The sequence below is a fragment of the Tyto alba genome, unplaced genomic scaffold (genome assembly GCF_018691265.1).
Source record: "Tyto alba isolate M040663 unplaced genomic scaffold, T.alba_DEE_v4.0 Super-Scaffold_8, whole genome shotgun sequence".
NCBI lineage: Eukaryota > Metazoa > Chordata > Aves > Strigiformes > Tytonidae > Tyto > Tyto alba.
The window spans coordinates 4,541,302-4,564,126 of NW_024881329.1; the positions used below are offsets into that span (position 1 = coordinate 4,541,302).

At 43.7% G+C, this 22,825-nt stretch overlaps 1 protein-coding gene across 7 annotated transcripts in view; it reads right to left on the reverse strand.

The window, feature by feature from the left end:
• The window catches only part of OSBPL5 (oxysterol binding protein like 5), a 145,069-nt gene that overhangs the window by 73,498 nt on the left and 48,746 nt on the right, over nt 1-22,825 (reverse strand). The window contains exon 4 of one of the 7 annotated variants that reach the window (XM_032984933.2): nt 6,273-6,508. The exons of 5 other annotated variants lie outside the window; for them this stretch is intronic. The gene's annotated coding sequence lies outside the window, so the exon portion shown is untranslated. Of the gene's footprint in view, nt 1-6,272; nt 6,509-9,057; nt 9,083-22,825 lie in introns of those variants that run through there. One more of the 7 variants, XM_032984935.2, reaches the window with a different exon arrangement.

The following is a 22,825-nucleotide window of genomic DNA, read 5'->3' on the forward strand; positions in this document are numbered from 1 at the left end:
ACATGTATGAAAAACTCATCTTTGGAATCATTTCTGGTTTGGATAAACATCTCCTGTGAGCAAACACCAGCCCACTACTAGAGCCATGTTGTGTTTGGGAAAGGGAACACTGAAACCTTATGGCTTAGAAACGAGCATTTCAATATGCATTAAATACACAAACCTCATATTTTTTTTTGTCTTAAAACACTTGCAATTACTCTGTAAACATTTTGCTAGCGATTTCTTCTGACTATCAAGTAGGTCACTGAAATTAATGCTTAATGATTTTTACATCCACCACCTCTGCCCTTTAAACTGTAAATTGATTGTTATGCAAAAGGCTATTAATTTAACAAAGCATATTAAATTTCCCATTAGCACTGAGGGGCTTCTCCTGACTTAGCAATTTCACTGGTCTTTCCCCTTGCTAACTGCGGAGATCATATCTCACTGGCTGTAATTACAACTAGCACATCAACATTAATTACTTCCCCAGTAACGACAGGTGTATGCAGAATTGAAGGTTCTCCCCAAACTACCAGAAGGATGAGAAAGTCCCCAGCACTCACTGAAAGATGGGAGTGAGCACCTTTCTTGCTGACCTTTGTTTTAGTCCCTTATTTTATTTTCAGTAAATCATACTTTGCATAATCTCCTTTATGCCCTGGTTTTTGAAGGCTCACGCAAACATATTTTCTTGAAGTACCAATCTAGGCAGGAAAGTAAGGGGGGTTTCTTTGAATCCTCTTCAGCTCTTTAAGCCCATGTTCTAATATATTCAACTGAAGACAATCAAAAGGTAAATCACACCTGTTAAGCATACATCGAGCACTTGAATGTTTATCCATCTTACCGAATTTTTATTTAGTTTACCATTATTTGTTACTGATATCTCTAGTTGGTGTTCTTTTAAGCAGGAAAACAAATTCAAAACGCAGGTTAGCAAAGACTCCCCACCAAAACATAATGGACAACCAAGCACATGTGCAATGTGTAGGAAGAAACGTGCCATCACAGATCACAACTGATCCCCTGATGCAGTTTTTGTAACACACTAGCCAAGAAACTCCAGCAAGGATCCACTCTGAAACAAATTCAGTAACAAGATCTCTGCCTCTAAATTTCTGTTTATCTAGAAATATTTATATATTTCTTTAAACTAAAGTTTCATATAGATGACACAAACCTCAACCCAGGACAGTGGCAATCACAGCTGCTGCTCAGCAGTGAACTCAAGAGGCTGTTGGAGATATAATTACATCAAGATTAAGGTGTAAGTGCTACTCAGACATACATACATAAATTACCTTTGAGCTGGCTAGCTGGTGTAGGGCTAACAGCATGGGCTACAGAAGTAAGGCATGCAAGCAGGCTAGAAATTATATCTGAGAAATCAGGCAAGCACCACATGGCTTGACCATTGTGAAGTACTTGCTGATGTTTGCTACTGAGCAAGCTTGGTCCAGTGTTCAGGTAAGCAGATACAAGCCACCATCGCACCTCACCTGCACTACAGACAACCCTTGAATCCCTGCTGCTTGTGCCGAAGTGTGGGCACAGCCCCTGGCCTGCCCGCAGCAGTTTGGGAGCGCATGCCCGAGCCAAAAGGCAACACTCCCTTCGACTTCCATGGGTGAAAGGCTCAGGCACAGAGGCACAGTATGAGGTTAGGCACTAAAAAAAAGTGTTAAAAGCTTTGTGCTGGTTAAGGATATGAGCACTTGGTTATAAACTTCAATATAAAAAATATTAGGCCCAAAGGTGAAAACATTGGACATAAGACTCAAAAAATCTCTACCTGAAAAGCAGATTTGAAGTGCTCTGTTTCCTTTTTATTGCGGTTATTAATATTGGTAGCTCATCCACCTCTGACATTTTTTGTTTCAGGCACAGTTAGAACACAATGTCTCTAAGCTCGAGCGTTTCAGGGAGCCAGTCTCATGAACAGTATTAATGAGTTGCATAATGGTAAACCATGTCCACCCTTGACACATTGAGCTTTCCAGTAATTATCCACAACTCAGTACACTACTTGGGGAATGGATATCCTACAGCCCCCCGTGCCCTGAAGTTTTTATGCATGCTAATTGTTAGTAATACCCTCTGATGACCTCCCATACAATCCTTTTAAACTGTAGCTGACTACCTAAGAGAACAGCTTTTTAATAACCCAGTTTTTCTAGTGGTACTTTAGGGGCCAGAGGCCCCAGGCTGCGGTAAGGGTTGCTGTCATGGTTTGAACCACGGCTGGGATAGAACTAATTTTTCTTTTCATACCAAACCCCATACTGAATCCAAACCACAGCACCATTCTAGCTACTAAGAAGATAAATCAGCTCTATTCCAGCCAAAACCAGGACAGTCACCCTGATGGAGTTACCATGACAGGCCTTGAGAAGAGGGAGCCAGGCTCCTCATGGCACCTACCATCCCCACTGCCCGCAGGGCTCCAACGAGCACAGCCCTTTGCAGAGGGTGACCGGATCTGGGATAAGCCCAGGGCCGTGAGGGAAATATGGTATCAGGTACACAGGAACATAAATGACAAATTCACTTAGTTGCTTTAGCTAAAGGTATCGGAGATTTAAAGCAATGAGAAGAACACATTGCTTTGGACAGGCATGCAGCTACGTCTTTTGAAAGCAGGCCACATCTTCAAGGTCAATCCTTGACTTGATATTTTTCTTTAAAAAGAACACATTAAAGAGCATCATTACTGCCATACCACTATCTAAATCACATAATGAGATCATATTCACTTTTAATGGAAGGATCCTACTTCAAGCTTTAATGACATTTAAAAAAAACCCAGATGACTGCAAGCCTCACTGATGGCTTTCTATGATATCCACCTCTGCCTTTATATAATTAAATCTAGAAAAGATTGTGCCTTGGGGCTACACTCCCACCACACAATTACTAGGAAATACCAAGCTAAATTTAAGACCTGCTTTCATGCTTCATAGTGTCCTCCTGACATTATTCCCTTGTTTGTGAAATATTGCCCCCTTGTAACAAAGTAAAACAAAATCAGACTTGTGTCTCAAGTCCTGTTGAGTCATTTTCAGACTCAGGCTCAAAAGGGAACTTCAACATGGCAGTAAGGCAAAGGTAATGGCAGGAAAGGATGTTTACAAACCATCTTACAAGAGAGAAAACAAGTGCTGTTCAATTTCCCAAAGATTTTCCAGAATCAGCTCCAGACTATTTATGTTATGAGCATCCACTGTCCCAAACACATGCTCACAAACAAGGAAATGGACAGTCCTAAATACCAAGAATTTTAAATTGGAAGTATATTTCTACCTTGACATCCTGCACAAGCACAAACTATATTTCCACCCAACAGCTCTGATCCCAAGCCCACTAAATTATACCTGACCTGGCTCAGCTGCTTCTGAACAGCTAAGTGATGGAGAAATGACCACATCTCATGGTACTCCAATCATGCTGAATTTTCTGCTCCTCTACTTTCTTGTTTCTCCTGTCAGATTCAGACAGGCGCTGTAAACCTCAGGGGCCTTCAACAAGGAGAGCTGAATAAACAAGACCAAATAAATTTTAAGGAAGTGCATCTATTTTTGAAAAGATCCTCATATGCCCCTGTTTAGCTTTTCAGACTTTTGGGTGCTGTAGTATACCAAGATCTGCTGTACAGTGGTTTAAATTTAGCATCCACCTATACTTGCTCTGATACAGCCACTCTCCCTGAAACTCTACAGGAAATTAATATACTGTGTGTTTTTGCATAAACTTCAGTGTTTCTCAGAGACAAGAGCATCAAGCTCTTCCTTCAACAATAGTTAAAAGATGGCACTGCAGTTATTTTGGTCCTAGATTTTTAATTAAAAATCTCTGTGGGAGGAAGGAAACTAGACAACCCACAAAGAGCATTTAGGGTGGAATTTATGCTGTGTTAAATGAGCCCAAAGGACTCAAACCGCACACAGGCTGACGCAGCATGCACAACGAAACTCACTCTCAACCTCAGTTCTCAAGCCGAAAACCTTTCTGTGCCTACCTCAGTCCTTCCTTCTCTCCCAGTTTATCCATGACTTATCTGGTGAAAACAAGGAGACAAGATAAACTCTTTACACTGGTGCTTTCCTTTGATTCAGCTGGAAGGAACTTTAGGCATGCAGGTGAATGAGCACACCCACATCGTACAAGTTTAACTGTGCATTTGTCTTTGCTGATCTCCTCCTACCTGTTCAAATAACACTATCCCAATATTCTTGCCAGCAACTACTCTGCTACTCGTACAACTGTCCCACTACCAGATGCAGCTCTGTGTGTGCCAGGCATAATCCAGACAGAAACTCTTTGTGTGGGTTATCAGCCATAAACTAAAGCCCTGGAGAATCCAGGTTCCTGATCTCATGGGCAGCAAACCTGACAATACAGCTCTTGACAAAAGACAACAAATCTGAAAGCCATGGAATTCAGAAAGAGGACTCTTTTCATCACTTTAAAGCTAACCTATTCTGACACCGGTTATTTTTGGCCACTGAATGGAAAGATCCAAGCAAAAAAACCCAAACTGAAAAAAAAAAGTACTGCTTGCCTACAAACCCTCCCTGCTACAGGCACTGACAACTGGAAATAAAAGGGAGGTCGAAAGTACCCCTGACTGAAGAGGAGGGAGCTCCCAGCTGGGGAGGGTAAGGAAAGCACTAACACACAGCACACCAACCCAAGGCTGTCAGCGCCAGCTCCAGCACTGCCAAAAGGGAGGGACGAGAGCACAAAGGAGGATATGGAGAGCAAGGGGCACCTGCAGACCCCCAGCCATAGATGTGTGGATCACACTGACCTTCAACAGCTCCATGTTGAAAGTGTAAAGGTGGCTTTAAACAAACAAACAAAAAGCCCTGCCGCCCACAGAAACGTGAGCTGAGGCCTGGCACAGAAGGAAGATCAGGTCCTCAGCGTCCAGACTGGCCCTGGCTGAAAGGAAGCCAAACACAATGCAGCCAATTCACAGCATTTTCTTTATCACATCGCTAAGAGCAGCCATACAGTGCTTTCCAATAAAGACCACAGCAATTTATCATGGAGAGACGGGAGTTAGCAGGAAACACTCTCATTATCTCTGCTACAAAAAGGAAGTTGCAAGGAGAACGGCTAAAAGGTGACAGCCAGTTTTTATGAGGCTGGACTTCAGCCCCGCTCAGGGCTGAGCAGCTCATCTTTTCAACACCAGAAAAAAACCTGATAGGCTTCAACTGCATGGGTCTTAAAAAACAGGAGTTATGAATTGCCACACTATAACTTTTCAAGAGAAACAAACCAAGACAAATGAAAATATTTCAATAGCAACCGTGCTGCATCAGATCCCCAGGCTGTGTAAATCAAGGAAATTTTGTGGCCTCCTTAGCAGGGTGATGCTGACCTACAGCAGTGAGCAGAGGGCTGGGCATCCAACAGGTAGAAGGGAGGCCAATGCAGAGAGATCTGCAATGCCATAAGGAGCCCATGGTGTTTTCTGGCAACTATCTGGTCTGTATTACGAAAGTCTGCTTCGAAGTGCTTGCTGCCTACAAGCTCCAAATGCAGAAGAGTTTATAAATGCAAGAGCCCAGGTGGAAGAGATTTGAAAAGTTTAGGTGGGTAACATGGCAAGGAATAAACAAGTATCTCTGAAATGAAGTAAGGAAGCCCTTAAAATGGCAGAAGGCTAGATGGTCTGCACAGACTTCATGGTGCCTCTAAATGGCACAAAACCTTTAACATCCCATGGCTATGTGCACATACCAAATTCCCCTATGGGGCATAAACAGACTGCTATTACCAGCTGCCAGTAATAAATACTATTGCTCAACCATTAGCAATCAGTCGGCACAGGAACCAAAAGCACTAGGAGCTGTACAAACACGTAATAAATAATTGCCACTGCCTCAAAAAGCATATTGGGTTTCTAACTGTCTCAGGCTGCACTTGGACCCAAACACGTTTGCTAAAGAGCAACAGACCACACCAGCTAATGTCTAAGTGAAGCAGAGAAAACTAAAGAGTGTAACATTTTAATGTCTTCCCCCAATAAGGTCAGGTCATTCAGTGTCTTTCCCAGCAAAATTAATCTTCTACTGCAGTCATCTCTTCATCTTTAGGGAAATGTATAAACACAGATATTAATGACTTCTCTCCTGTGCAGTTCACAACGCATCACTGCAGACACCAGTGATGCGATTGCTGTAAGGATGATCTGACGTTTTATAATGAACAATTTCATACCTGGTTAAAAGTGGAAGCAGTGAGACAATAAAAAGGAGCTTTTCAAAACTGCTCACCAGTGGATTCTGCAGACTCCTGTGGGAGCAGGGCTGAGTTGATACTGCTTCTGTCTTTCAATCTCATGTAAACTGTCCTGACTGCAAGCCTCGCTGCCAACATTTGCTGGCAAGGACCTGTCTTGATGCCTCTGCCTCTCCTTCCAGGGCTGCCAATGTTGCTGGACTCTTTAAGGAGAAAGATCAGCTGTTGACAGCCTGTGGCTCCCACCCGATGCAAAGAGAGCAGGCAAAACCTGTGAGAGAGAAGTAATGTAAACCAGCAAAAGGACCATCACAGACCACTTTCCTCCAAGAAAGAAGCAGCAAAGACCAGGGTAAGCTGGACACTAGGCTGAGTTACAGCCCAACTGCAGATTTGTCCAAGGTCAGCTGCTGGCTCTTGATGACCATATGCCAGTTTTATTGACTGCTGCCTGCCTGTGCCACCCTGACGGCCCCAGCCTGCAGGCAAGGGCCTCAGCCCACTCACAGGAGCCACCTCTGCCACCACTGTCACGAGTTGTGGGGAGTAAGTGAGCTCAGAGACAAAATGGCACAGCCTTCCTTCCTGCTCTGCAAAACAAGCCACTTGCAGTTCGGAAAGCTGTTTCCAAAGCAGTGCTCAGTCTGGAGGTAATGAAGTTGAGAAACGCAGCACTGAAATGGCACTCACAATAAGCAAAGGTGGGAATTAAATGAGACAGAGGTGACACTAACTCATAGGAGGAAACTATTAGGTTCTGTGAAAATTTATTTCCCTCAACAGCCCAGCAAGGTAACTGTGCCAAGCAATACAATACAGCGCACTCGTACCAGCAAAGCTTTGCAGTCTCCTAATGGCATCAACTTCTCCTCCAGCTCACCACCACCTGCATTAAAATAACCTGTTATCTTTCAGAAGAAGATGATCATAAGCATTTATTTACTCTGTAAAAGTAAGCCTAAGAGTTTTAGTTAGGTCCAATGTTTCCAGACACCTGTTAGTCATGTGCAATTAAGACAGTTCTTCTCCAGAAGACCCTACTCTGTTGGTGGCACTGCCTTCCCCCCAGTTACTCTGAATACAAAGTGTTTCCCATACCAAATGTATTTCTCCTTTGCCTGCAAACACCAAGAGTCTTTCCTACATGGTTCTTGATACAAGGCACATTAGCAGCAGTACTGGGAACAACCCAGTAAACCATGATATTTGGGATTATAGTATCTGATTGGAATTTTTTACAGTTTCTCTCTGTACCTGTTGCCCATTGACCTCCGGACTGCCCTGCTCTGCCGATGACTGAGGTAGATGACCACGGATAAGAATGCCAAGTATTTCATAGCCACCAGGCACCTACTTTTCCCTGGCACAAGTGGCTTCTCAGGGCCCAGATTTTCAACACTGCTACAACACCTCTGTATTTCCCTGCCAGATCAAAGGCACTTCCAAGTAAGCATTACTGGAATTTGCATCTCTGCCATAACCCTCTTATATTGCCAATACACTGCAAAAAAACCCAAAGGTCAGCAACCAGTCTGAAAGTGAATAAGGTCTTATGTACTTTATTTAAAACTAAAGTACAGCCATGATTCATCTGACTCATAATCATGATTTTATAGTCAACACACTGACCAGTTGATAGTTTCTTAAGTGTGAATACATAACAAGTGACACTAAGTCTTTCCACTGTACCTCCATTCACAAAGACAAAATTAAAAATTCACGGCATATTCAACACTTGCTTGTCAAGGAGTTATTGAGGCAGTCTGCAGACCAAGACTTGTTCTATACATGATTTTGTACCAGTTCACCCATGATAAATTACAAATATTATTTGCTGGTGTATTTCTGCCAATACAACGAAAGTATGGATGTAGCCTGAGTCAAATAAAAGTGCTCTATACTGGAATAGCTTGTTCTCCTTTCCCACAGGGGAACAAGCTACACTGGTATAAGCATGTCCATACTGGCACACCTGAACTCGCACTAGGGGAGGGTTATATCAGTGTTACAGAACAGTAGTTAAAAGTAGTGCAACTTGTTTACATAGGCAAGACCTAATTTTGTAGAGAATTTTCTCCCGATCTTGAAATTGCTACTAAAACTCCTAATTCTACAAGCCGTCTAGACACAGAGCAGAATTGGGCTGATCAGGGGCTTAGCTGAGTAAAAGATAGCACAAATCAATACAGACCACTGAAGAATAATAATAACAACAACAACAAAAGGAAGAGGCTCACTTTCATGTGGGCTCTCACTATTAAAGCCAGTTATATCTAGGGGACTCCATCCCTTTAGGTATGTAATAAGTTACCCAAGTTGTGTAGCAGCAGAGGGCAGTAAAATGGCCAACCTTGTTATATCAGACCAAATTCCTGAAAATGTCAACTGATGAAGCAAATCACAGGATGCCACTGCCACAGCTGCTTCTAGCAGAATTCAAGCCTCAAGGGAGTCAAGTGCTGGCGTTTTTGATCAGACAGGCAGAAATGCAAATAGGGTGTTCAGGTACTTCTAAATCCATTATAGACAATTCCTGCCAGTCAACAGTTCCCAAAGCATAAGGCTACCAATGTTCAAAAAACCCACTGCATTTGCATGAGACTGCGTCCAGCCTCAGAGGCACAGGGATGGAAACAAAGAAAGAGGGGGAGACTGAAAGGAGGGTAATGAGAGATGAGGGGGAGAAGAGGAGGGCAGGTAAAAAAGGAGAGATTGAAAGGCATAAAGAAAGAACCTACATGAAAGGAGGATTTTAAAAAGCTATAGGAAAGTAGGAAGGCCGGGATCGGTCTGGAGGAAGGAGGAAGAAAGGACACTCACCGCGGCGCTCGCTGTCTCAGACGGCGATCACTGTCCTCTCCCACGCGTCACCTGCACTCAGAGCCACCGTCCCTAACCCAGATCCTCGCCGCCTGCTACGTGCACAGAGGCTTTCTGGTCCCCTCCTGGATGCTACGCTCCTCCAAGCTGCAGATCGGCGCAGGACCCAGAGAAGACACCCACACGCAAAGCCTCTGCTCCAGGGGCACATGGCAATGAAACACACCTCCCACACGCTGCCAGCACGCTGTCTACGATCCCAGCTCTCGCTCAGAAAACCAGAGCGACTCTCTAACCATGGTGACTGGGGAAGAAAATCCTGAAAAGAAGCACGGTGTGATTCAACCCAGCAATATGTCCAAAGAAAGCCTGAAACAATAGCCCTGACGGGTGTGATCTGCCACTGTTTGCCAGGGGAAGTTTAAACTGAAGCCCATTGACAATAATTTAATTGTCAGCACTGTTAACAGTTTCATTGCTGATCAAAGCAGCTGGGCAGCACCGAGAAAATCAGAGCCAGTTGCAGTCACTTATCAAAGCGCACCAACAATAAATAATCTGCACTCTGTGGCAGACTCTATTCCTGTCACACATAATCTCTCATGCTCCTTCTGTTTCTTTTTAGTGGCTTCTTGGTACACAGAATCACTGTGCAATCAGAAGGGGATAAAAAAAAGTAGCTCACTCTTTTCTGTAATTAATCTGTAAGGAATAAAGTAAGTCCTTGCAACGGTGGGGGGGTGGTGGTGGAAATCACTCAGTGCATTCTGCACAGGGCTCCGGTACACCCGAGTTTGACAAAGATTTCTCAGCTGATGCTAAGAAAAAGTAAAAACATCATTTCCTAAGTTGCACAGAACCCACACCTGCCACGCAGAGGCAGGTTTGCCAAGCACAGACATAGACATCAGGTGCAGTAGCACAGTATTACTGCTTTAGCTTTAAAAAGTCTGATAGATGTTGCTAGTTACAGTATCCCGTTGCGATTGTACACATATTTCAGTAGGCAAGCATGCTTAATTACAGTTCTGCTTCTTCCTGCATCATTCCACATGTGGAAAATATCCAAATGTTTTTCCTTCGTGGGTTTTCCCAATATTGCTAAATTAAGTGATAAGCACACAACACATCTCAGCCAAAGCTTGCTCCCACGGCTCTTTGTGTTGCTGCTGTTCTCTGCAGCGTGTGCTTGTCCCTGGCCCTCATGCTTTCACGCTGAAGGAAGAGTTTTGCAAATAATATCTATATCTGCTGGTGTCACCAGCTGCAGTATATCAGCCTCTGGGGTTTTTCTGTATACAATTTAACAGTGATTTGTCTGGGTTTGTGTCAGATCAGATTCCTCCAAGACATCTGGCATGATGTGACTGAAAACAATACAAACTAAAAAGCTTTGGGAGAACTCCCACTTGTTGCACTGATTTCTCATGAATAACTGATAGTCAAAATTATGGAAAATTAAGATGACAGTTATAATAGTAATAATAAGAAGCCAGCATTTCTGAAGTATTTTACACCTTCAGAGCACTATGCAAACAAGGATTAAAATGTATGCATAAACACCACCTTCTAGACTTGACAGTCCATAGCTCACTGAAGCCGCTGCATCTGCTGAGACATGAAGATCTTTTATTGGATCAGAAATTTCAGCTATCAGAGACACCGTCACTGCGGGAAACTGTTGAAATCCTCGTGGGAGGCAATGTTCATGTGTCAGGCAGCACAAACACCGCTGGGATCCTAACGCTGCTGCCTTGGAGGAAGTGATACACCTCTGTGGGGGCCCATGCAAGGAGTGATGCCGAGGCCAAGGGTCCACAGCCCCTCTCCCACAAGGAGTGGGGAGAACCAGGGCACCCAGAGACACTGCCCACATGGCGGGGTAACCAAGCAGGGGTGGAACCAAGTGGGGTGCACACTGTGTGCAGGAAGAAGTCCAGCCTCATTTAAGGGGGCAGAGAAATCCTGCAGTAAGTTCTAGCTGTAATGGCAGAAAGAGTGGAAAGTTCTTTTCACTGCATGTACCAGAGTTGGTCTGGGCAGGGGGCACAGTGAATCCACCCAGTGCATTTGGGGTCTGAGAGCCAGTGTTCAGACAAGAATGCTTCTCTCACTTTCAGACAGATATTAAAGGTGCCCTCTGTGGTTGAGTGTTATGAGCTGAATGAAAAAAAAAAATAAAATAAGGATGAATTTGAAGAGAAAGACTTGCAAGCAACTGGCACTGCAAGGGGTCTGAGGTCTCCACTGAGCCATGGGGATGCAGGCGGGCTCCTGCCCAGGAAGGACACCCTAAGGCCATGGTAGTTGTGAAGGCACAGGGGATTTTCAAGGGCACATGAGACAAGGAGCTGCCAGGAACGGTTTTCTCCAGGGAAAAGATTTGATGGTCTCTGCAGGTCTCTTCCAGCCTTATGTTTCCTTTGGTTTGTAATTCCCCCATTTTCACTGCCCAGCACTGCAAAGATCAGTCAGTCTTTCAGCACTTGCTCAGGCTGTTTGGTATTTGCAGCAATAGTGCCATGGCCAGTCACCTCTGAGAGAGGGTGGGGAATTTTTCAACGGGTAGATGGGGAGGCAGGTCTAAGCAACCTCTTCTCTGTACTGAGCCACTAAATGTCACAGCAACCTGGAGGCTCTCCACAAATAGTTTTGGACTGTGGTCTGCCCTTGGCAGCCACAGCAGTCACTGGCTCCACGCAGGGCACAACAACCCGGAGAGGGGAACTGCCGCTGCACTACTTGTGAGCATGGCACATCTACCTCTGCCATCTCAGCCACACCAAGAGGAAATTCTCATCTTTCTTCCCAGGAGGAAGCTATTATACCTCCCTTCTAAGGTGTCCTGCCTCTTCCTTACCCAGCCTAGTTCAGGATTAATGCCGTAACAAAACTCATTTCTGCAAACTGGTATGTGGTTGCTCTCTTGCTAGCTCGTACCACTTGGCTGCACTTGGATTAGTGGTAACTTGCTTGGGGTCAGTGTGGACAGGATCAGTCTTAATGCTTCCTGATTTTAAAGAAACTTGCTTGAAATTCATTTTCCACATGCCTGGTAATCACATTCACACTGTTTCTTTCTTTGTTTATGCTCAATTTCTGCCAAGCAACAGCTTCCTTCCTGTGCTTGGAAAAGCACGTCAGGGCCCCCAAGCTTATACCAGGTGATTTTCCTTATAAGTTTGGCTGGACTGTTTGCCTTCCTAAAAAGCAGGCAAAACATCTTGGTCTTCAAAAAAGAAACACAACAGTCAAAATGACCACTATCAAATGCTGTTAGAAAAAGGGCAAGTAGCACATGCAGCTTTGTGTTGCCAAATTAATAATGTAAAAACAAATCTTAGCACAGACTCCCACACTTAAAATCTCTCTAAATTCTGATGCTTGCAACAATCAATGGCCCGATCAATTTACAACTAGAGAATAATTGAGCTGGTGCCTGAATTATACAAGTAGGATCAGCTCCCCACACAGCAGCTCATGGTCCAATAGCGAAGCTGCTTTCAAAGACTCTGCAAAGTAGGAATTGCTTGTTAGCCTGTCTAGGAAAATCTCAGCACGCTCCTGCCTCAAAGTCTACACTGACCCTTTTCCTCTGGGCATGACTGACTTGGCCAAAGACAATGCCCAAGTAACATAAAACACAGCTTCTTCCTACAATCAAAGTAGCAGAGGCCCAAAGACATCTCCCTTTGTGTCTTCTGATTTCCTGGAAAAGGCGGCACACCTTTTCCTTCAAATCCCTCTGAATCACAGGCAGACTGGCAGCCCTTAACCCTCTTCTGGCCAGGCAGCAGGTCGATGGCATTGCTGGGGGAGATTCCCTACGTCCCTGCTCAGCCCTCCAGCTCCTGGAGCCTTGGGTGATCCCAGTGCAGAAATGCCATGAGGTCTTCTCCCGCAGCTCTGGCAAGGCTGGCTTAGCACAACTGAGCCTATCAGGCCTCCCCCTGATTGTACAGTCTCCACAGTGTATTTCTAGCTCTAAACAACAACAACAACAACAAAAAAAAAAAAAAAAAAAAAAAAAACAAGAACCAAAAAAACAAACCAAAGCAAACAAACAAGTCAGAAACAACTTATTTTTCTTTCTCATTTTAGACCTGGAATCTTCCTGAAATGTCATTGAGGTGAAAGAGATTTGGGCTTTGCTTTTTTCTGTGGTTGCAGAGTGCAAATGCACACATATTGACACAAAGGAAACATGCTGGGCTCTACAGTGCAGCTTTTCCATTAAGCAAGATGAGGAGGAGATGGAGGAAGAATTCCTTTCTGGTGTACGCCTGGCCATGCTTTCTCACTGCTTCCAGACCCACCATTAACTGCCCATTTTCACAACTGCACATTTTGGAATGACGCAGGCAAGCCCTTGGTTTCTAGTAAGCAGCAGATTAAACTATTTTATATCCAGAATTTTGATAAAGGAAGAACTTTTGGTTCTAAATTGCTCTTCTCAATCAGTCTTACAATGTCTTTCATGTTGCATGTTCTCATGCTATTTTCAAACTAAAGCTCATTTTTTAAACAAACATAATTAATTCATCTGTTTTCTTAAACTGCTTCCAAGCTGCTCTGTAAACAGAACCAAGTCTTAACCAGCTCCCCATCATGCCATAAAAAAAAAAAAAAGTGTAGAAACTTAATATTTCAATTTTCCAGAAAATACATGCTTTACTGCTATGGTTTAATACAGTTCTATAGGTTGCGCCTGTGGCTTTACCAACACGGCAGCCAAACCAATCTCCTGATATTCCCCTAATTCCATACATTCATCTCAAGCCTCTCCTATATTTAAAGTGGCTGATGCAGTTTTTTTCACATTCAGATATATCAAGACAACCATAGGTACAAAGCAGAGGCCATAGAAACCAAATACAATTCTGCCAGCAACTTCAGCAGTAACAGCACAAGAACACAAGAAGTATAATTTATCCCAATTCTCTCATTTAGTCCTATTTCTCTCAGTTATGTGTGATAACAGCCTGTTTCTGTGGCTTCACTGAAGTTACTCCCAATTTACGCCAGTGAGAAGGAAAGCAGTGTGCAGACGTGGCACCCTGCTCCGGGCCACCCCGAGCCCCAGCTGGGAGAGGGAGCTCCTCCGGGAAGGGTCTGCGCTCCCACACCACAACCCTCCCAGCTTCACTTCTGAGGAAGCCACAGGTCAGAGGGAGCAGGCTGGAGATACACCAACCCTCCTTTATTATGCTGACAGTCCTACATGCTAAAGAGCGCCTTTTGCCTAAATATCACCCTTTTCTTTCTGCAAATTAATAGGGCCACAAGAAGTGGGTTACTGACGGTACTGGGGCATGTTTGCTGCTTTACACAAAGTGCAGTTGGGATGGGATGCTGCTTTTCACCAACAATGCAGCCACTGTCATCAATTTAGCTCACGTAAAGAAAGTAACCTTTCTAAATCACAACACTTTCGTTCCTGAAGCATAATAGAATTAGCAACAGCACTGATCCAGTAGCCAGGTCTGAAAAGGTGACTGCAGGCTTTTCTGTGAATGCAGCCCCCCGCAAGAACACACATTCAGAACTTGGCTGATGTGTAACGTTAGCATCTATTATACAACACAGGAACTTCCCTGCTGCCTCCACCATCAATGCATGTGATGCTTTGCAATTTTGCTACAGAGCTGACTTTCAGAAGAACCGTATCTTCCTGCCTCCACAGGGGCTCCACTTACCTGCAGCAAAATACTGTAGTAACAGGGTAGAAAAGTGAGAAAATTAAGGCATTATATACTAGTAGCAATGAAAGGATCAGATTAGAGATAGCATTTTGGAGATTCACAGACACCTGATGATACATTTTTTAAAGAGTGAAAAAATTACAGCCAGTATTTCTTACAGTTCAGAGAATCCACGATCCCAGGAGTCAGAGACGTGCAAGAATAGCTACCCAGAAAAGCATCTGAAAAGAAAAGCTATTAGAAAATAATAGAGAAGCCTCAAATGTCAGCAATGAGGGAGAAATAAGAGCAGCAAGAATATGTTCACCACCCATCCCTCTAGGCAAATTACCGTCCTCAGGATGTTTCTGGCTGACAGGCTAATCTTGGAAATACCTTTTTTACATTCTCTGTGCCTGTTTCTGGAACACAGCTATGAGAAATAAGCCTGCTAGAAAGTATGGGTAGGTCTGGGGCTTTGGGCCCTAGGTTTAGGAGCAAATGTAAACCTTTTTCCAAATATGTGATTAGGAAGAAGCAAGAAGATAGCTAATGTGTGTTTATAAATCTTGCCACATCTGATGGCTCCTTCCAAACTCTCCATTAACAACTTGGTGATTGTCCAGTAACAGGAGGTTTTCCAGGGCTAGGACACTGAGGAAATACCGCTGTGTGAAGTGTGCGCTATTGTAATGATACTCCCAAATGGCACGATGTAGTTGAGACAGGATTTGTGCTTGCTGCCCAGTTAGCCTGAATCACTGACATGCTGCCAATAAATGACAGTGCTTTGGTTTTGGGGGGTTGTTCTTTTTCCCCAGTTTAATAAACAAAAGCTGCAATAAGTCTTTTTCTTAAAGGCAGATTGCAAATCTGCAGAGGAGAAGAACAGGAGAGAGTTTGCCTTTGAAAAGTAAAAGACATCACAGAACTGTGAACCAAGATGCAGTTTCATGCCCAGAAAAACCAGCAAAGCTCTTCAGCCAAGCTGGGAGATACTGAGAGTCCAGCGATGCACCCCGCAAGGACTCACACACAGAAATCTTTGCAGCACCCGGCCCAGTCTCAAGGAATTACAGCAGCGGGGTTAACTCACAGTGAGCTGGACTGTGCTGCCAGAACAACACTGCCCTACAAAGATCAGCCCCACATTGGGGACAGACAGGGGAAAAGTATATGGGCAAAAGTCCAACTACTCAACTGCTGCCAGCAGGAAAGAGATGAGGAGAAGTAGCAGCCTCAAAAGCTGCCAGGTTGAGAACTGGAGGAAAACGGCCATTGGGTGAGTTCAGCGAGCCATGGGCAAATGGGTCACTAAACCAGGCAAACGGGGTGCTCAGGCTGTTGAAAATCAAGGCAAAGGCTACTGGCACCCATTTTGGAGCCCACTGCTCCCCAGCAGAGAGCTAAGGCAGGACAAGGGTGCTGCTCACCCATCCAAGCACCCTCCTCTGCTCCTGGCACCTACAGAGCACAACAGGAGGTTTAGATTGAAAAACTCCATGTGGTGAAACATGTGCGGATTGCTACAGGGCAAAGCAAACTTTCTAAACACACTGAGTTATCATTGTTATACGCAATCCTGAATTGTTTGTTCTAATTTTAGTTACTAAAACAGGTAGGAAAAAAATCACCCCTTAGTTTTATACAGACTATGAGTAAAAGCCAGCAAAAGGGATGAAGAAGAAATTGCTTTTCCTCTTGGCCTAACATGCAAGACCTGAACTCCGACTGACTTCTGCAATTAAGAAGGGTGAATGAAAAAGCACTGTCTGTTAAATCGTGACCTTGCCTTCTCAGCAGTGTCAGCCTGCTTCCATGAAACACCATGTCTCCCCACATTTGGAAGGGTTTGTGCCAAATCCACTCACTCATTTGCAAAAATTGTAACTGGATCCACAGCTCTGGTCCATTTTCAGATTCACACTTAGTGCTTAATGCCAACACCTTTTGTTCTAAGTACTTCTTTACAGTAGCATACCACAGAGAACCTCTTACCAGAAACGGGACCACTGAGGATGAAATGGCACAAAAAAGGCTCTTCTTGGTATGATTTGTTCAGATTTAATAAATTCCAGCAAAAGACAAATTTATCCAAAGCTTCAGAAACTCAGCTTTCAGATGTTCAAAAGCTTGTGGCTTTGTATCACAGAACTTGGTAGACCGAAATAATTCTGATGCCTCCTAACATGACTTTGATACTACTTTACACAATAAAACCCACATACTTCAGACTGCACCAATAGCTTGCTCAGGGGTCAGATTTTTCAGCACAGCCAGTGCTGACCAGTTTAATGTATTGGGCACTTACATTAAACTGTCCATTAGGCTTAATTTGCATTAACTGTAATTGCTTAAAGATGAGTTTACTATCTGCAGCTACATAAGGATACAATGTTTCATTAAACTAGGAAGGAGGGAACACCCATAAAAAGCAACCAACCTTATTTCTTCCAACACTCTTGTTTTCATTATGGTCTTTTACGCAGAGAAACATTGTGTATTGTAGCTTAAAACGAAGCCAGAACCATGGGACTGCCTACAAGATGACTGATGTGTCAGCTTCTTTTGAATCCAGCTATAAGCAACCAGAGTCAGAAACAGCTTGTTCTGCCCCCTGTTCATGAACCCTTTCGCTTTAATGCTTTCAAATCTACAAGGTTTTGCTTTTAAAACAGCTTCCAAAAAGAAAAAGATGTTATAGGAACGGTAAGAAACCAAGTAACAGAGCCAGATGCAGTGAGAAACAACAGAGAGAGTCAAAAACCTCAGTAAAGATCACTTTAAATACCATTCTCTCTGCTGGTAAAGAACATGCCAGACATATGGAGCCAGATCCACAGCTGGTGAACTGAATTTGATGCAAGTGAGGCTATTTACATGGTGTCTTTTTATGTTTAGCAGAGAGCAAGATCTGTTCAAGAGGACAACCGTGAAACTCCAGGCTGTCTTTGAAGAGCTAACGTACCATTTCATGCTACAGATAGCCGGGTACCATGTGTTTCATTGGTTGCTGGTTTTAAATTGTGCTCCTGTGGTTAAGCAGAGTGGCTGCACAGCAAGGAGGGAATGACTTGCAACCCAAGGCAACCGCCAGTGCCTGCACTCCAGCCAGGACAGTGCTGTACATGTCAGAGGCTCAAGACTACGACATGAGGCAGCTAACTCTGATAGAGTGGAGACCGATGGGCTTGAATCCTGTGATTTAGAAAATAGCCTTTCCCTCAGAAAGGGTGGACGCCCGAGGGAAGGACCTCTGGCCCCAAGTCTGCTCCCCGCATCAAAGGGCATGTTTCTAAATCTAAAGCAAGAGTGTTCGGAAGAAGTGTTTCTGACAGAACATGCCATTTTTAAAACAGCAACATAAAGTGTTTGCCAAAGGATTTTTTTTTTTCTCTGAAACCATGCCTGTTAGTCTCTTCTGCCAAGAAAATACGTTTCTGCAGCTGTGCCATCATGACTCAGAGATTCCCTGGTGATGAGGCTCCAGACCTGTCCCATTGGTGGCCCAGTGGCAGCAGGGGCAAGAGGGGGAGAATGGCTCAAGAGGACACAGAACCAGAACTGACATATCTGAGCCAGGTTGGCTTCTGGAGTATTTTTGCTTGTATTAAACAGAGTGAATACACCAGTGAATGCAAAAACAGACTGTGAGCTGTGATCCCATAGCTGGAACACGGCGATGGAAGAAGGGCAACACAAACGCCCTTTTTCTGCAGCTCCCTGCCTTGATCACTAGGTGACCACAAGCGAGTGTAAGCCTCGCGCCTGCTACTCCTGGTCTGGCATGTTACAGCCTTTCCAAGTGGACTGAGTTGACGGACTGCCATTATTCAGTTTAGGGTCTGACAACAGAAGAAACGGTGAAAGCCAAGTGCTTCCCTGTGGGGACAGGAGGGAAGGTGGCTAACCAAGGACCTGCTGGTGGAAATCAATCCAGAAATGAAACAGGCTAAGTATACATTTAAACCCTTTAAATTTGGCTTCAAATCTAGAGTTCACAGCTGGTGAACCCCAGGTCAGGATTTCCAGGGATGTTAATTGAGCCTGGGATAGGTAAGGGTGGCCTAAGCAGGCCACAGCCACATTGCAGGCTTAGGACCAGAGCATGACAATCGCTGCTTTGCAGTTCCATGACATCGAGGCAGTGCTTGGGGAAAGCCAAACCTGCAAAAAGCACCAGCAAACTGGGCTAAAATGTGTTCAGTGCTGTCCGCACCCAACCTGCCCAGGTCTGTAGGCAGGACCGGCTGGGCTCACACCATCACACTCCTCACGGTCAAGGCCTTCATCTCACTCCTGAGCACTCTGGGTAACAGCTGACACTGACAGCATGATGGAAGTGTTACAATGTGGATGAAGTTGGACAAAAAAAGTAGGCAGAGTCTGTTTTTTAATTAAGTCTTTATGTGATGATACCCACCATACCCTAATGGTTCAGTGACAGAAGGATCCAACATAATTAAACACAAGCTCTCCACAACTGCACACATAGTTCATACATGTATATATACACTCACATCAGTACATATATATGCATACACACATGTATGGACTCAACACAACACTTATACCCTCACCAAAAGGCAGCAAAAATCTACCTGCAGTATTATGCTGTAGTGATGATGTCTTAACTGATTGCTATTTCAAGACACTGCCACTTGAAAAGATTTATATCCCTGTCACTGTGCCTGCCCATGCAATTAGTCTATCTCTGTGCCAAATTATATTAATGGACAATGAATGGAAAAATTATATTAAAAAAAAAGTCATTCACCAGAAAAAAAGAAAAATCAATGTAGCTACATTAGCTATAAAAAAAGAGAAAGTTAAAAACTGAGAAAGTTTAGTGTTATAGTCCCCTGCATAAAAAGCACCAGAAAATTCCCATTACTGCCTCTTGATTCCTGTGTATCAAAATTTTCTGCTTATAAACAAAAAAGGTCACTGCAATTTAATCAGCAAAGTAATAGTAGATTAGCTTATGGTGTGTGGAGAGGCATAGTTCAGTTTATGAACATGCATTAAAAGTAACTTTGAAGTGATAGAATCAAACCTGAAAAATCAATCATGACTTCAAAAATTTATCCTTCTCAAGAGCTTAATGTCAATTGGTAGGTTCCTCCAGAAAACTAAAATAGGAAATTCCCCCATCATGCACCTCTCTATACAGACAAGCACTCCTGAGACACAGAGGAACTGCAGGCACCTTCTGACAAGAGGCTATGCATCCAGGCTGGACCCACCATGCACGCTGCAAAGGAAGCAAAGCAAATACGAACGTGCGGTCCCCTGCGTCTGTCCAGAGGAGCGTTACAATGAAGCTACTCAGCACACCTGAGGATTTGACCCCAAACTCTGACTGCTCCGTATTGCACTGCACGGGCTATAGGTGAAATATTTTTGCATTCATTTTGTTGGAATTATGTTACAAAAATTAAATATACCAGAACTGAGAAAAGCACTAGGTGTTCATTCTCTTGAAAGAGAACGATTAGTAAAGTTCTGCTGGCTCAAACAGCAGGTCGCTGTTAATACTGCAGTCTCCATCTGGGAGCACTTCCAGCCACTCAGCTGGCAAAAACTCCCCCTTTGATCCAAAGGCACAAGTGAGCTACAGCAAGGCACTGAAGAGCAGTATCTGGTCTTAAATGAAATCACTACTAGGATTTGCATGATGAGAAAAGGGCTTCCCTCTTCTTTCCTCAATTCACCCCACAGTCCTTACATGACATTCACACAAAACAGAGCTCTGGCTTCAGAAAAACACATCTTCTTGGCACCTCACCAACCCTGTGCACTGAGCTGACTTTTACCAAAGCAGAAGAAAATTTCACAGCAACTTTCCTTGATCCACTCAGCTCAATCAAACACTGCAGGAGCTAGCAAACCCAAGTATCATCATCAAAACAAATAAAACAGTAACTACAAATGGAGTTTCTTCCAAAGAGCAACGTATCAGGTATCAGAGTGCCAGATTGGCAGCTGCCATTTATTTAATCCTTCATCAGATGCCAAGTATGTACAGCATTTGCAAAAGCCAGAAACACGTCAGGATGAATATACCAGTATTTTCACAAAGCATCAAGGTTCAGATCCTGCCCTGATAACAGCTGGGACCGCGGGGCACCATAAAATCCACCCAGGTTTCTTTTCCAGTCCATACACCTAAGTTAAGAGCAGAGCAGTGATTCCTAAACTGCCACAATTGGCCACTGCTCCACTGAAATTGAAATTCATTTACCACAGGGAGTCCTTTTTACAAATGTTCCCTGAATAAATGAGGTGATCCTGTTGGAAACATTCTAGTGCAAGAGAAATCTTTTTAATGGGGAACAATCTCTGATAATCTCCCACACAGTGAATAATGCTGTACTCCACAAATAGCCTGACTGATCTGAATGGGTGGCTATGGTGAGTAAGGTACTACTCACAGTGGACAAACGTGATAAAAAAAAAAAATCTGTTTCTTTCTGGTTATCACAAAGAAGTGGCCTTCTACTATTGCATATATGACACTAACGGCATGTAGGGAACTGACTCATGTTTTAGATGTATCTTATCTTTAGAAAGACTGTTACATCAAAAAAAGGAGAAAGTGGATTTTAACCCTGTATACAGCATGGATTCAGTGTCTTTAGGCAAGTAGGGAACGCAATTCCCGTGTCCTCTGCTTTACACAATTTCAATGACAGATATACACACACAGGTAGGTTGAACACATGACAGCCTGCCACCAGCATTCACTGATGAACATACCGATTCAGTAAGTTTCAAATATTTGAAATGGGCACTGAGCACAGTAATAACCCATCCTGGAGCTGATACTTCCTGCTGTCCTCACACCAAACAACAGCCTGGGTCCTGTCCTAAGCAAGCACTTACCTATTCACCTACACAGTGCCTTAAAGTGGTCCAAGAACAGAACAAGTATCTGGTGTAAATGCCCACAACAGCTTTTACAGGACACTGATTAACACAATCACTTTGCAGAAAGGTAATGTTTTTGCACATATTGTCCTAAATGTATCTAACTTTTATAACTAATCTATAACTATGCAGTACAAAAGTAAAGATTTGAATGAAATAAACTCCTGCAACACTCCCCAGATTTCTTACCAGCATGATAGTACTGATTCCAGAAATAACATGAAGTCAAGAATGACTTTGCTTTAATTTTCTAATACAAGGAAAAAGTCTCTCCCACTTCTGCTTCTCTCACAGTTTCATTCTAAGCACTACAGCTTTGTTTGCTCCAGAACATTTTAAGGGTAACCACACTTGGCAAGAGTCAGCTGGCATACTCAGCACTGATGCTGAATATCCAGATGACTGTATACATGCAGCGCCTTGTCATACAGATCTGATGGTCTTGTGGATGTAACACGGGATTGGAAGTTAAAAATAAAACCTCAAACCCACACCTTCTGCATTTCTGTTTTCTTGTCCATGTTTAACTGTACAAACACATAGGGTGGGGACTTTCACTCTTCCTGTTGGGCAATGTATGAACGCACTGGGTTTCTGGTCTCATGAGAAGTTTGATGTACTGTCAGGCTTGTTCACAAGGGGTATTATTCCAAAAAATACAACTCTGTGCAGATACCTTTAATTTGGAAGAACATCCTTTTAGAAGATGTGTTCAGCACCTAAATGGCCAGCCAGGTGGTGATTCTTGCAATCGTTTTCCAACTGTGGTAGGCTTTCCAAACAAAGACAAGGTAAGGTGTGCCAGCAGCTCAGCTCTTTATTTCCCAGATTTCTTCCTCCTACCTGAAACTGTCACATGCCACACAACATAAGGCATTACCAACAGCCCTTCCTTTACACTGACCCTACTCCTTGGTGGCAAACCACATCCCCAGCTCTTAGGCTTCTCCATTTACATATAAAAGTTTAATCTCAGACTGAAAAGAGAAAAACCCTTAAACTGGAAAAAGAGTTAAAACTATTAGCAGGTGGAATAGAGAGGACTCAGGATGCATCTTATGCCTGGAGGAATAGCATTAACAAGATGACTGATGGAAAACAAGCAGCAGTCCAAATCCCACCCCAATTTTCTGCTCTGGCTTTCTGCTCGGCAAATC